The sequence below is a fragment of the Durio zibethinus genome, chromosome 12 (genome assembly GCF_047325235.1).
Source record: "Durio zibethinus cultivar Kanyao isolate XHJ-2024 chromosome 12, ASM4732523v1, whole genome shotgun sequence".
NCBI lineage: Eukaryota > Viridiplantae > Streptophyta > Magnoliopsida > Malvales > Malvaceae > Durio > Durio zibethinus.
The window spans coordinates 2,714,773-2,728,117 of NC_143173.1; the positions used below are offsets into that span (position 1 = coordinate 2,714,773).

The 13,345-nt window shown below is 27.0% G+C and overlaps 1 long non-coding RNA gene across 1 annotated transcript; it reads left to right on the forward strand.

The window, feature by feature from the left end:
• Window positions 1–10,202: 10,202 nt before the first annotated feature.
• LOC149515573 (uncharacterized) lies at window positions 10,203–13,178 on the forward strand. Its single transcript, XR_016346817.1, has 4 exons — window positions 10,203–10,399; window positions 11,243–11,761; window positions 12,194–12,419; window positions 12,557–13,178. It is a non-coding gene; the product is annotated as an uncharacterized LOC149515573 (long non-coding RNA).
• The last annotated feature ends 167 nt before the right edge of the window (window positions 13,179–13,345 follow it).

Here is a 13,345-nt window from a genome sequence, read left to right on the forward strand (position 1 = left end):
CCAACTCGAAGAGAGGCTCAAAGCGGTTGAAGGTAATGACATTTATGGGGTTATTGATGCCAATGAGTTCAGCCTAGTGCCTGACTTAGTTATCCCACCAAAATTTAAGACCCCAGATTTCGAGAAATAAGATGGGACAAAGTGTCCTTCTGCTCATATCACCATGTTTTGTAGAAAGATGACAGGTCATACCCATAACGATAAATTATTGATACACTGTTTCCAAGATAGTTTGATTGGTTCAGCAGCTAAATGGTATATGCAGTTAGATCGAAGCAAGATCAATTCATGGAAAGACTTGGCCAAAGTTTTTCTTGCCCAGTATAAGCACATCTTGGATACAGCCCCTGATAGGCTGTCATTGCAAAATATGGAGAAAAAATCGATGAAAATCTTCAAGGAATACGCACATCGATGGAGGGATGCAGCGGCCCAGGTTCAACCGCCATTGACGAAAAAAAAGATAACCATGCTATTCGTCAATACACTGAAAGCCCCGTATTATGATAATTTGTGGGGAATGCCACAAAAAACTTTTCTGACATGGTAATCTCAGGAGAGATGATAGAGAACGCTATCAAAAGTGGTAAAATTGAAGGGTCTGAAAAGAAGACAGCAACTTTAAAGAAAAAAGAGCAGGAGACACATGCTGTCACTCATAGAAATCCCCTACACCATCTTTTTGTCCCGTATAATCCATATCCCCCTTACTACCCTACCATAAATCAAATTTCTCAACAACCATACCATTATCGAGCACCCTAACAACTGCTACCCAGACCAAGTTTTAGCTCTCAATCATCCAATTACACCTCTGCACCTCTAGCTCGATCGTTTACCCGATCGACCTACCCAAACAATAATAAAAAAAACTCACAAAATAATAATAATCGGGAAAGATCTCATTTTGACCCAATTCTCATGTCTTACACCGATTTGTACCCTCAGTTAATGAGAGGCCACCTTGTCGCTCTTACTTATGCAAAACCATTGAGATCACCTTACCCAAGTTGGTATGACCCTAACGCCAAGTGCGATTATCATTACAGAGTTACAGAACACTCTACTGAAAATTGCACGGCATTTAAACACAAGGTGCAAGGTTTGATAAATGATGGGCTTTTATCTTTTGATACTAAATTCAAGCCAAGTGTCAGTGGAAACCCTTTGTCGGATCATATCGAAGGAAAAATCAATATCGTGGGTAAAGAAAAATATGTGAAGATCAAAAGATGCACGGATAAAATGAAGACCCCTTTTGAACGGGTGTATGACTGTTTGTATTAGATGAACATGATTCAACCGTTATTTTTAAATGATAATGGCAGTCATAAAAATATATTATCTTGTATCATTTTTTTTTTAAATAATGAAAAAAGATCTTTTATCTTTACCCCATCACTACGTTCAGTGACCTTTTAAACAATCGAAAGAACGCTCTTTTGACAAAACACGAAAGAACAAAAGCTGCAGTAATGAAAATTAAAAAAAAATGAAGTTATCTTAATCAAATAATCACAGATGAAAATAGTGGAAAAGAGTTTAAACCAATAAAGCTTGAGGAATTAAGGAGTGGAACGAGGGAATCAAAACCAATAATTTTTTGTTGTCTGCCAAAAGCATGAAAAGCCAAGCCAGCTACAATAATTGTTAGTAAGTTACACCAAAGTCCTTGACATTTAGGACTAATTCAACATCACTTCATTAGTATGATACATTTACATCATCTCCGAATTTAGCAAAGACATATGACAAAGAGATCCCCACATCAAGGTTCCGTAAGAACTGAGGAGCTGCATCACATGCAATTAACGTTCTGCAAAAATTACCCCTCTTTTATGGGATAACAAGTAGTAACTAAAGCAACATGCCTTTTTTTATTTTATTTCTTCTTTTTGGCTTAACATTCAAATCTAATATAATATATATTATATAACAAAATGCATAAATAAATTTAACACATAACGTCTATATAGACATCTTTTTTAAATGACACATAAAGATATTTTTTTTAAAAAAATAAGATAATTTCTTTTAATTATAAATTAGATAATTTTAAATTTATTCAAATATCAAAATTATTTAAATCATAATTGAAAATTAAATCAATTTAAAGATATATTTTTTAAAATTAAAAAAATGAAAAATGAATTTTATTTTTAATAAATAATTTTAGTTGTTTACCAAATAATTTTATTTAAAAAATTATTTAATTATCAAAATCTTTCAAACATGTTTAAAAATTACAAATATTAAGTTATCAAAATCTTTCAAAAATATTTTTTATCTTGATTTAAAAAATTATCTTTTTAAAAAATTTACGTAAGTCATAAAAAATTCAAGTAACTTTATATAAGATTTTGAAATTTTAAAAAATTTTCATCTTAAATTTTTAAATAATAAGATCATCAAAACGATTATATCCATTTAAACTCTAATTATCAAATTTATATTTCAAATAAATTTTAAAAATTTAATACTATCTTTATCTCTTATTATATCCATTTTAAATTTTAAAAAATTAATTTAAAAATTACCTATTTAATCTTAATTGTCACTAAAGAATTTTTTTTATAAATTTAAGACTACAAATTTAATTTGTTATACATCAATTTTTTTTTAATTTTTAACTTTTTTCCAAAGTATATTCTATTACTATTGTAATTTATTTATTTATTTTTGGTTTATAACTTTTTTCCCATATATTTTTTTATTATTACAGTTTTATTCTTATGAAAATAATATTTTTTTCTATTTATTTTTTCATATATTTTCAACATTTTTCATATTTTGTAAAATAATTTAGTCAATATTATTAAAGTGAAAGTATATTAATATTTCTTTTATCGTTTAATTTATCATTCAATAATATATATTTTTATTTTTTTAAAAAAGTCATAGTTTATTTTTATTTGATATAATCTTATAAATGTATAAATATTATTGTAAATAAAAATATCCAAAGAAAAAATATAATTTTTTTACTGTTTTTAAAAATTTTATTTTTTAATGACAAGTTAATGTATAAAAATTTTATATATGTTATGAGTTTTAAATATTTAAATATAATTTTAAAAAATTAATTTATATATATTTATATTAAATAAATAAAATTATTTTGTGATTATAATCTAATTAAACAATATGATTGTATTTAAAATCCACGAGTGGAATGCTAGGGGCAGTTGCTCTAATCATCGCCCTTCAACACTTGAGGCCATAACCTTTTAAGTGAGATGGTTTCTTGTGGGTTCAAGCTTGAAAGGCGATGCTTGGGGGGTAAGGCCCCTAACATTCCTCAACAAATAAAGCTTGAGGAATTGAGCAGTATCGAATGAGGAAGAATGGTATTGAGAATAGAGAATCCAAACCAACAATTCTGTGTTGTCCACGAATGAGAAGTCAAGACTATTAAATAATTGAGAAGCACAGCCAGCTGGCCTCCATTGCCCCCCTGGGTCTTGAATTGTGCCCTGTGAGCTGTGGGCCAATGACACGTGATTTCTGTCGGTAAAGTATATTATTTTGCGTAAATTACAAATAAGTCTTTGATGTTAAGCACTAATATAACATCACTTCATCGGTTTGATAAAGATATAGTTGTCGTCTCCTTTGTATGGTTAAGGAGCTCTTATAAAAACACAACTCATAGATTTCAAATCATAACTTTTTTTTTTCTCATGAGTAATCTAATTATATGTATATTAATATATTATAAAATATTAAAATTTATATATTTATATTTTATTTTATATAAAAATTATATATTATAATTTACATCAATTAAAAATAAAAAATTTATTTTTTAATTTTATTAAATCTATATTATTTATTATTAAATTTTAAATCATATTATTTTATATTTTTATATTTTGTAATCGAATAATATTTTAGATCAGAAGATTTAGTGTGCATTTACCATGTGCCTAGTGGAATCTGTCTTTGCCAAAAGAATGTCATTATCAGTCTTTAATCGATACAATTAATATCGAGTAAACAGTTCCTAACGTTCTAACATCTGTTGATTGGAATTTAATTTTTTTAAGTAGAATTTTGATTTTAAATTTTATAAATAAAAAAATAAATATTAAAAAATTATTTTTATTATAAAATTTGATTCCATTTTAAATCAATCAAAATTTAAAATAATTACAAAAAAAATGCATCGTCTTTCAACGTTTTAGCCAAGACAGGACAGATACACCCTCACAAATCATATCAAATTTTTATTAGAATTGAATTTAGGAGTTTCTATTTACATTTAAAAATTATCGATGCACCTAATTTTTTTATTTAAAAAAATCCACTAACTATTAACTTTTAAAAAATTGTTTTTTACTTCCTCCATGCACCATTTTAAAATCTCATGGGTTTTCAAATTCATAAATTTATAAGATTGTAAAAATTTTTGGATTAAAATTTTTATAAATTTTTTAAATTTACGAAGAAACATTTTTATCATTCATGATTATATAAAAATTTAATAAATAAAATTTTAATTTAATCAAAATTTAACCAAAAAAACCCTAAATTTAATTGAAAATTGTAATTTTAAAATTTGGATTGAAATTTATGAATTTACAAATTTATTTGTAAGCTCATCAAATTTATCCAATATCATTCAATATATTTTTTAATTTTTTTAAATTTATACAAAATTAATGATTAGAAGCAAAACAAATAATAAGGTTGTATTTGAAATCGAATGCTAGGGGCAGCTGCTGTAATTGTCGCCCTTCAACACTTGAGGCCATAAGCAGCCACGTGACCTTAATTTTTAAACTCAAAACTGGCTAACGAATATTTGCGTATTTCTCATCTTTTTATTGAGTGTCCAGTGAGTCTCAATGTAATCTGCAGTTGGCTTTATCTGAAATTTTTTTATAACATAAAAATACCCTTCATATAGTATTGGTCTTTCCATCAATCATAGAATTTCTTCTTAATCGGTTTGATTTCATTTATTTTTTAAAATTATTTTATTACATAAACTATGAATATATTTATTTAAAAAATCTTGTTTTATGTAAAAAATGGGAAATATGGATTTTGTTATTTATAGATAAAAAATTATGCATCAATCACAAAATCAATTGTTCGGATGCAATATATATATATATATATATATATATATTTATACTTTTTATCACTCAATTTTTTTATAATTCCTTAAAAAAATTTTAATCCAAAAAATTGTTAATATTAAATTTTTTTAAAAAAATTATACTTCTTTTATCACTGTTAATTTGTCAGATTCTAACTTATTTTTAAAAAATTTGATTTCTTATCATATATAATGAAGGTACGGTAATACTCTTTCATTATTTCATTTCAATGGTTACAAATTACAATAATAATAATAATAACTTATCTCATTTTAAATCATTAAATTAAGTATTGACTAAACACCACCGAAACAAATGATTAAAAATCTTTAAAAACCCTAATTGATTTATCATAAGCTTTTCAAAACTTGAATTGGGTCTAAAAAAATTTTGGTGACTGCTCAAAGCTTGTGCTAACTTTGGGGTGACATTTGCAAAATCTCACCTTATATTAATCCGTCGACATGCACAATATGGGTGTGAATTGCATGCTTTTACACATGATTTTAAAAATGGTTAAATAGTAAAGCTTAAAGCATTTGGTATTTTAATGTTATATTATTGCACCTTTTAGATACCTTTGTCAATTACAATAATCAGGAAACTTATTGTGTATTTAATCAAATATCTATATGATATTAATATATATGAAAATATCGATTTATCAAATAATATTATTTAACAATTATTTGATTACCAAAGCTTTTCACAATTATATAGATTATGTTAATCCAAGTATGATTTTAAATATTTTTTTTATAAACTTTTTATGTGGAATTAAATTGACACAAATCTCTGTAGATAAGGTAGTAATAAAGGACATATTAACCAAGTAATTAGTTTCCACTCGAAAACATGTTAAATTTAAAAATAAAAAAATATATTGATTTTTTTTTTACAATTAACATGCAAAAGAAAATTATTAAAAACAAAAAAGATAGTTGTAAATTGAAAATTTTATATACATATCAATTTGAAGTTCTCGATCAATTTTTAAAATATCTCATTATTATGCCTTTTTTTTTTTATAAAGAATAACAAAGCATAAGGAGATAGGAAAGGCAATTTGTAGTTTCTTTCAAATGTAAATAATTTATCTTTATTTGATATAAACTTGTAAATATATAAATATTACTGCATGTGAAAATGGTAGAAATTTAATTTGCTGTATAAATATATTAAGAGTAGAACTAAAAATTTTGATTTTTTTTTTTTTGGTTTTTACCTTTTTGCTTCTTTAAAAATTACATTCAAGTCAAAGAAAAGTGTAAAAAGTAAAATATAATTGATCAAAATAGACATATAATTAAAATGTACACCAATTTATAATGTAAGTAATTATAAAAAGTATAACCATCATTTTATCTGTTAAATAACTTACAGATTTTATAATCTTAAAAATAGTAATTGATTTTAGTCAAATGCATGTTTTTTCACAAATAAAAAACACAAAAAATAGAACAAATCAAGAACCACGTCAAAAGCTTAAACAGTAAATAGCATGAAATATTACTATTTTCCTTCGTTGACAAATGACAGTTTGACATGCGGTATCCAGTTAAAAAGTTACAAAAATATTCTTACAATCAGATTTTCATTTTGTTATATCAAGTTACAGAATTGTGTGTTGTCTGCAAAAGAGCTGAAAAGCCAAGATTATTAAATAATTGAAAAACACAGCCTGGTTTTCGACGAATTCCGTTGGCCTCCAATTACGTGCTTACAGACTGTGGCACATGATTCCTGTTGGAAAAGTATTTTTGGTAAATTACACCAAAGTCGTTAACATTTAGCATTAATTCAACCTCACTCCACTACTATAACAAATTTTAATCGTCTCTAACGTTTTAACGCTGGCATATTACAAATAGATCCCCACTTCAAGGTTCCGGTAGAATTAGAGCTAAAATGGGTTGCTGCATCACATTTAATTTATGTTATACCAAAAATACCTCTTTTATGGGTTAACAAGTAATAACTAAAGCCAATTTTTTTAATATTAATTTTTTTAAAAAATTTACATAAAAGTTTTTATGTAAAGTTTATGAAATTCTTAAAAAAATGATTTAATAAAAATTTTAATAAAAAAATTTAAATCAATAAGTTGATAGAGTTTAATATAAAAATTAATATATTAAAAATTATTTATATTTTAAATTTGATCGATTTTTTTAACAATAAAAACTCTATCAATATTTTTACTAAAAATATTTATCTAAAATATATTTTAAAATTTTACACATTTAATCTATTTAATAATTTTAATTTTAATTTATCATTTTTAATTTAAAATTTTACGAATTTCACTTCAAAAATTTGCTCTAAATCTTTCTTTCTTTTAGACTTAATACCTAAATATGCACTCAACCTAAATATAACAAAAGCAACTAAATATGACTTGAATTTGCAATCAGCGCATTCCTGTCGCTGAGGTTTCCACCTTCCATCACTAGGTTCCCTTTATTATCTGAAGAACAAAGCTCAATTTTGCTTCATTACTGAAGTTATTTGCTTTCATTTTCCAGGCAACCTTGGGAGATTATGAGCTGGTCTTTGATGCTGTTTACACACTTATGAAAACCAGACTATTAAAAGATGCCGAGGCAGCAGGAGCAATCATTGTCAGTGGAGTTGAAATGTTCCTCTTCCTTCCGTCTGTCTGTTTCATGATCTTAAACTGCATCATAACCACTCTGGACACTTATTTTCTAATTAAATCAATTAGAAACTTTAGACCTTTTAAACATCCTTACATATTTACTGCAAAATGTAAGTTGATGGTTCAACCATTTTAATTTTTTTCTGTTTAATTTTAGTCATGACCAATGATTCAAATAGTAGTTTAAAAGTGGAATAGTGACCGTAAAATTGTGGTAACGCCACCACTCGTCACCGTTATTAGATAAAATATGATTGAAATATTTCGTAAATACTAGATAAGTGATAATGATGAAGGGATGTAAAAGAAAATGAGAAATAAAAAAAAAAAAAGAAGAAGAAAATTTTGAAAAACCAAGCTTTGGACGAGGAAGAAGATGAACAGAAGAGAGCAAGTTGCGTTTCTGGATGGTTCTCCTAGAACTAAACAAATTGAGGGATATTTGGCATGTGGGGAGGGATTGGGTGGGGTGGGGTGGGGTGGGGTTGAATTTTTTATTTAATTTTATAATTAATTTAAAAAAATTTTTTAGATAAAATTTGATTAGAGGTTTTAAAAATTTATAATTAAAAAAATAAGAGATTAATAATTTAATATAATATATATAGAGATTTTAGATAAAAATTTTTGATAAATTTTTTTATTAGTTAGATGAAAAATAATTAAAATTAAATATTATATTTTGATTGTGTTATATATTAATTTATAATTTTGTATCTGAACTTTATTTTTTTTTTTTGATATTTATATTGTTGTCAATTCTTTTGATATTAGATTAATTCTTGCTATTTTTGTGTAATTATTGAAGATTGTATTTATTATATAATTATTGAAAGTTACTTGTGATAAAAAATTTATATAAATTAATGTATCAAAAAGATTAAGTTATTTAATAAATTTAGCATTTTATGATCTATTACTCTTACTAAGATTAAAAACTAAAAAAATAAAAAATATATGTTTGAAAATTTTATGAATGCTTTTTATAATATAAATAAAATTGTGAATAATTTTTTTAAAAAATAAAAAACATAGAGTGTTATAAACTAGTTTTAAAATTATTGAATAAGAATTTTTATAATTATAATTATTATATTTTATAATAAATTGTGTAAAAAAAATTCACGATCGCGATGACCGTAATAACCATAATGATTTTTGTGATATCTAAAAATGTGATAAACATGACGCGAACAAAAATGTATTCGCGATAATTATTTAAATTACTAATCATGACATTATTAAAAATGAAAAATAAAAGCTTCTAAGTCAGTAGTGAATCCCATCTTTATTTCACTAGTTGAATCAATGTGTACTTTGGTTGAGTTGCAAGGGTTTGTAAGGTTTAAGTCCGAGTCCTACTGTCAGCATTCTCCTTTGGAGAAATCTAATATAAGTCATTTCAAAGGTATACGGTCTATCCACTTTAAATTTTTATATACAAAAAAGGCTACTTTGAGAAAAATTGGCGGACGATTTCCTATTTTGAACTTCTTCCAAGAATCCTGGTTTCCAATTTTACCATATATTGTCATCAAGTTCAGGTTTTTTGGTGACAATCTGAGTTATTCTTCCTCAAAATTACTTCCTAATACAGCTGAAGAATTTGAGCTGCAATGTATATTCTCAAATTTCTTAATAAGGTTTAAATGAGGTCAATTTTTTTGTTCTGTTTTGCAGCACCTAAAGAGTTAATGGGGGAGATCATTATGACAGAATTCTGATGCATTGCGTCACTCAGAATATTGTAACATTAAGTAGTATACTAATCCTTGTGGATTAAAGTGGTAGGTTATGTTAATAATAAAAAGTAAAAGTTATTTCAATTTTTAGTTCGTTTTTTAATTTAATTAGAATTATGATAAAAACAATGATATAGAAGAAATCAAAGAGAATCTAAGGAAATAATTAAATTTTTTATCCTCTCAATTAAGTTATTACTCAATTTATTTGATCTATCGGCTGTACCTTAATGATTTGTAAAAATTTTCTAATACAATAATCAAATAATGTTTGTTTTAAATTAATCAATGACGGGTTTATTTTTTTTCTCATTTCATTATTCTAAATTAGAAATTAAACCTCCTAAATCCTTAATTTTTGTAAAAAAAAATTAATTTTACAAATTAAATTAGCATAAATCATTTTAACCATCATAATACTAAAATTTTAATTAAACAAATCAAATTACTATAAACTCAATTTTCATAAAATTCACTTTGAATTCAATTTAAATATGTTAAATAAGCATTTTTTAAATTTCAATGGGCCTAATTCTAGCCGAGCAAAAATAAGGCCTAAGGCCCAATTATGATATCATCGTAATTCATGAAAATCAAATACTTTAACGGTGTCATTTCTTTTAATTTTTTTTTTTTAGAGAAATCCTTTTCCAAAAAAGGTTTAAAAATAAGTGACCGACCAAAAAAAGTTCAAATGGCTTACCACAATATGTTGCAAAAATTGAGTTCTAAAATGTAAAAAGAAAATTTTGGGGTAATCTCTAAAACGATTTCAAGCAAATTCAAGGATTTATTTTCTCTTCAACTTTCCTTACTTTCTCTTTTTCACTTTCCATTTTATTTTTTCGTTCTCTCACACTCCAAATAGTCACTGGCTCCACTCCAATTCCAAAGTAAGAAAAATGCCTTTTATTTGTCTCACATTTATTATTACTTTTTAAATGTATGTTTTTTTGGGTGTTCTTTTCTTGTTGTAATATCTGATTTTTATCTTTGTTTTTTTTTTCATGATTTTCAAAGTGTCCTTCATTTTGGTTTTTGTGGGTATAATTTTTTTTAAAAATTTTTCAAAGCTTCCATTCTTCAATCTGGGTTTGCTTCATTTGTTTGTTATTTTGCTGTTATGTTTTGTTAAATGGCTTTGTGAGTGTATGTTTGGAATTTTTTTTATCTACTTTTGGTTGATGATGTTGGTTCTGTGGAGATCTTGGGATTTGTTTGGTTCCTCAGAAAATAAGAAAGTGGAGTGGAAATTTAGGGTGCCTGTTTAACATTGTATTCAAGTTGGTAAGAATTAATCACATCTGCTAGCTTTTTTTATTTGTTCTGATTTCTTCATTTTCATTTGGTAACAATAGATAAGTGCATGTTAAGACTTTAAGCTTTGGTTTTGCTGCTTGACTTGTCTTTTTTTTTCTAACATGTTCCAACTACTAAGTAGAATTTTTGCTTGTTATATATGTGCTGTTTTTTGGTTCTCTGCTTTTTTTTCCTTATAAAGTTGAACTTGATTTCTCGTTAATATGCTTGATTGTAATGTTTATGTTATATGTCCTTTTTTACCATGAAATTTGATCCTTTGTTATTTTAAAATTGAATTTCTCTGATTTTAGCCATTATATTTTGGTTGAGATGTTGTCTTTTGTTTATATGATTTTCATGCCATGATATTATGTCATGTTTTAAATTTAGAGATCTAATTTTTGGTAATGACTACAACATTTATCCTTTTTAAGGTTCATTGTGCACCAAGAAGTTTTTAAGGACTACAACAATAATCCCAAGTTTCTTCGCTGCAGAAATGCCAATGCAACAAATGAAGTAGATACTCGGACAGAAACAGTAGAGGAAGAACCCAAAGATGAAACTTCAGAATCTGAACCCGAAAAAGAAAGCAACAACATCTCCATTACTTCCTTTCCTTCCACTGAATCCCTTGACAAGGACCTCAAAAAGTTTCATTTTTTTATTCAGGTTGGCCTCATTTTACATGGGGAAATGGTCGATTTTGAGGATGTCCGACTGCTATATTGACAACAGGTGGTTCAAAAGACTGCTGCAACCTTTGCACAAAGGGCTTCCACAGCTACTAAAAACCCTGCTGTGCCTGGAGCTGCCTTGCATATCATTTTTGAGGTTCAAGGCTATGTCTCATTGCTGTTGTGCAGAGCTTTGTCTTTCAATCTCATATTTCCATCTAATGAACCTGATATTTGGAGGTTGATGAGCATGTGGTACATTTGGATGTTCAGTGAGTGAGTCCTAAAGCTTTCCCCTAATACTACTAATTTGTTGAATGCTCTGGTTAAAGGGTTTCTATTGAGTTTATTGTTAGTTCTACAAACAACATTATTCAGTTACTTATTGCCTATCTATTTACAGCAATTCCATCCCTTCAAGCCAGGGACTGCTCAAAGAATGAAAAAGAAGATAGCTCTTAATTATCTCTTTCTCATCATCCCCTTCCTAAATGTTATAATCCCTTTCTTTTGGTAGTCTTTTGCAATTGTTTGGTCTGCAAACACTGTAGCCTTCTTTGCCATGTACTTTTTTGCCCTTCCATTATCTCCCTCTTTGTTTACTACAACTACTTTTATTAGTATTACTTTCTGTGAGCATTTTGCTTATTGAATATATATATATATATATATATATATATATATTTCTTACAGCTTGGATGTCTACAGAAAACAGGGTAGGAATTAAGTGCACTGGTATTCAATTGGAGCAATGGTGCTATCATTCTTAAGTGATTCCTAGCTTCAAACTCATGACACATGTATGTGAGATATCAAATTTCTTGAATCTGATTATTGCGGCAACTCACAACCAGAATGAAGATTATTCATGATTAAAAAGGAAGAAGGTGGTTGTTTCATCTGAGCAAGACATGGATGGATATCTCTTAGAAATGTAATTACAAACTGATATTGATTAATCTATGTTCTTGGCATTATGGTTGTTTCTCTTACTTCTTTTGAGGAAATATATGTGTTCACTCAAAAGTCCTTTAGGAGAATCTAACAATTGAAATTTTTGAATTTTTTCAGATATTTTTTTTGACATGCAAACTGATGAACCAGTGGAATTATCATGGTGTGTTTTTAAGGATTTACCTGATGACGATGGTAGCAGGCCTTACACTTACCAGAAAGGAGAAAAAGTCGAAGAATCCAAATGAACATGTCATTTAAACAACGCACTATAGCCTACATGGAGCCATTTACACTTGATATTTTCATCTCAAAGCGCTTTGTTTTTGCTTCCCTTACTCATAGGGTGATATGTAAGCAGGTTGCTGTGGTTGGCACAAACTCTGAAGACATTAAAGCAGTACTGGGATCAAGATCAGACAATCCTGCTTGCTTGGCAATTAGGCGGATTTTAGCTGAGAAAGCGAGAGAAGCTGATGTATATACTACTGCATATACTCCCAGGGAGAGGGACAAATTTGAAGGAAAAATCATAGCATTGGTTCAATTCCTTATTGATAATGGAATTGATATCAAAGTTTATCTCAACTAAATAAGCTGAATTCAATTTTGAAGCTTTATTCAACCTTGTGGAAGATGTTTTCCGTTATTTTAGCTTTGAGAATATAATTGAACCAAAACCATATTCTGGGTTTGAAAACAATGCGACCATTGCCTTTCTATGGCTTTTTTCTGTTTATTATATCATTTTAATTTTACACTAGCTACTTCAAGCATGCCTTTTTTTTTTTTCTGTTTGGAGATATACATATATATATATATATATATATAGGGAGACAGTAAGGATTCAATTACATTAGTGTATTTTTATATTTTTCATCATTGAATTAAAATTAAATTTTTGAC